The sequence below is a fragment of the Chenopodium quinoa genome, unplaced genomic scaffold (assembly GCF_001683475.1).
Source record: "Chenopodium quinoa cultivar QQ74 unplaced genomic scaffold, ASM168347v1, whole genome shotgun sequence".
In the NCBI taxonomy this organism is placed as follows: domain Eukaryota; kingdom Viridiplantae; phylum Streptophyta; class Magnoliopsida; order Caryophyllales; family Amaranthaceae; genus Chenopodium; species Chenopodium quinoa.
In genome coordinates this window covers 6,299,423-6,302,694 of record NW_018745448.1, presented here as the reverse complement: position 1 = coordinate 6,302,694, position 3,272 = coordinate 6,299,423, and the positions used below count along the sequence as shown (strand labels likewise).

Below are 3,272 nucleotides of genomic sequence, written 5' to 3'. Positions count from 1 at the left end.
TTATGAAGCAACAAGATATAAAGGAAGAGTTGAACAAGTCCAAGTGCAAAGTGCAAACATTGAAATGGTTGAAGGAAAAATTAACTCTCCACATTTCCTGATCATGTTTGAAGACGTTCATCGCAAACTCAAAGATCCAATCTGTATCCGGCTGAGACGAGTAAAAGATCCTACAAAAGCAAGAGCTTATGGATTTTTCTATATTGCTCAGTATCTTAACCAATTCATAGCCTTAAAAGAAGAACCACCAGTCATAATACATGTGGGAAATACTACTATAGTAGCACCAGAATGGTTAAGAAATTATTTAGAAGAAGGAGTATTATATGGTGAATCGGTGTATGATTATCTCGAACAAGTTGAAGTTGGGAGATATTTATCCTTAGAGGGAAAATAGCACTTATTGGAGATCTTTGTCACATGGGATGAATCCTATGTTGCTAAATGTGTGATGGATCTAGGTATAGTAGAAGACAACCCAATGTATGTCCCTTATGAAGAGAGTAAGGACAACAAAGGCAGTCTACAAGATATAATGGAGTCCTGAGCCCACACCAGAAATTATGTATTCTATTTTTACTGCTGTAGCACGTTTTATTTGTTTTAAAGAATCTTTAGAAAAACAGTGAACGATATTCACTTGCTGAGTCATGGTTTTCTGTAAGCCATAGAAAGTGTCGGTGACTTTTGTGAGTCTTCCCCTATATAAAGGGCATTAGGCAAAGAAGTGAAGGCAGAGTTGGAAGAGTTAGCTATAGAATTGCTCTGAAAGCATTAGAGAGTCCTCTAGAGAAAAATACTCACCTTAAGAGACAGATTGGTTCTCCATCTCTCTTAAAGTAGAGAAAACTCTAGTTCAGCTTATGTCTGTTTAAGCTTTCAGTTTGTGTGTTTGTTGTAATATATGAGTTGTAATCTTTTCAAATTAAATACAAGTTTCGTTCAAGAAGGAAACGTTATCCCCTTGAACCTTATATATCAAATGAGTTATCTTTCTGTTTAGTTCCATCATAAACACAGTAAGGATTGTCTAATTAGAGATTACGGTCTAAGGTAGGAAACGAATTAGATTTGTGCTGAGCCTGATCTAAGGAAGACAGGGTTGGGGTTAGCTACCTTGGTAAAGCCGGAAGCTCATAACACTGGAGGTTCCGTTTTCGACTAAGTTCAGGTATTGGTCAAAACTCTCTAGTTAAATAACTATTATTGCGAAGCATGGTGGGCTTTTAAACTGTTGAAATAATTTATTTTGATGTATAAGTAGTAGAGTTGTGATAACTAGTACCGTTAAAAGTCATTTAAGTAACTATCATATCGAATTATAGTAAAAATCATTGTATTATTAAAAACAGTTATTTTAAATTAAGGTACTGTTATTAATTTATCAAATACTGTTATTGAGTCATTAAGTACTGTTAATTACCCTAAATAATATATATATATATATAATTAAAAATAAAAAATAAAAATATAAAAAAATAAAAAAAGCTAACGTCACTTGTTATTGGGCGGGGTAGCCTATACCGGGTAGCGGTCCATCATTCCCGTACTTGCACTTCTAAGCTAACAAGATGTCATGTCACTCATTACTCACCGGCATACTAAAAAATCAAAGGAGTTTCCTCGGACATACTTTCGAAATCAGCTTATGTGCATGTTTGTCCATGTCATTAGTCCTTCAAACAAGTATATTACCGTTTTTCTATTATTCCACTACATGTGAACCTCATTCGGGGCGACTTTTAAAAATTGAAATATTAATCATGTTCATATAATAAAATGGATGAACATTTATTTTAAATCCCAAAAAAAATAAAACGACGATCTTTGATATAGCTCAATATTCATGATTCAGAGTTATAATATCATGTTATGATCTAAGGAACTCAAATAAAATGGATGATTATGCAAATAAATTGCTAATTAACTATTGTGTTGGGTGGTCCTATAATAAATAATCAAGTTATATTATTCCAGCATGTAATATTATCTGTGATAGAGTATAAAAACATATTCTTGGGCCTCAACCATAAGCTTAAATTTTTGGTTGAGTTGGTCCTCTAACATGGTATCGGAGCCAGCGTGACACAAAGGTCACAGGTTCGAATCTCATCCACTCCTCCAATTTTTTATCATTAATATTTAATTTTTTAATGAAAAAAATTATGAAAATTACATATTTATAGAATACAATAATTACGAATCTAACAAGATCTCATTTGACATATTTTTACCTTACAAATTATCGTACTCTTAAGGTCAAAGATAGACAATTAGATCAGATCAGACCAGATTTTAACTGTGATTCATCAGGCATTAACTGTGAAAAAAGCCCATATTTTATCATGAAAGACATTAACAGTCTTCCTGTGTCATAACTAATACAGCAGTAGAAAAACATATAAGAAAAGGTGCTTATTTGCTGTATAGTTAATAAATAGCATAATATCATTTAAATATTAAAGGGGATGTAGCTCAAATGGTAGAGCGCTCGCTTTGCATGCGAGAGGCACGGGGTTCGATCCCCCGCATCTCCAAATTTTTATGTATTTTGTGATCTGTTTGCATATTAAATCTATTAATTTTGGCACAATATCAACTCTATTAATTACTCCATTGTTTATATTCTATTTTTAGGCAATGGTTTATGGTTACAGCAAGGTTCACGCCATTACATACTTAAGCCCTTTTTTTCCAGAAGAGCAAAAATCGAAGAAGAAAAGAAAATACAAGCAAACTGAAAAAATAAAGCTCCTAAGGAGGAATCAAGCGTGGACTTAAGCCCTTTCTACATACCGTAGCTACATCGATCATGGGCTCTTGAGACTTGGTTTCTTCCTAGTTCCTACATTGATACAGACAAGATAATAAATATCTAGCAAAATGTTTTTGATGTCTAGAAAAATGTTATGTACAACCAATATTTTCCACTATACTACGTATTTTGACTAGGTTGCACAGAAGCAGATACGGGTACAAAATGGGTACAGATACCGGGACGGGATATGACAAGGTTATAATTCCAAATAAACGAGTACAGGGATACAGCAGGAAAAAAAAAAATTCAACAAAATATAAATCTATATTTAAAAAATCACAAATTCACAACATAACAACATTAATGATTAAAATCACATTTAGTCTTGAAAACAAAGAAAGAAAAATAAATAAAAACCTACTAATTGTAGGAATTGAAATAGGAAAATTTGCAAATTTCTGCCATTTAAAACTTATATTTTGCAAATTGCAGTCATTTAAAAACAAATTGCAGC

General features: G+C 32.6%; 1 non-coding gene across 1 annotated transcript; it reads left to right on the top strand.

Moving 5' to 3' along the window:
- The first annotated feature begins 2,464 nt into the window (after nucleotides 1–2,464).
- TRNAA-UGC lies at nucleotides 2,465–2,537 on the top strand. Its single transcript has one exon. It is a non-coding gene; the product is annotated as a tRNA-Ala (tRNA).
- The last annotated feature ends 735 nt before the right edge of the window (nucleotides 2,538–3,272 follow it).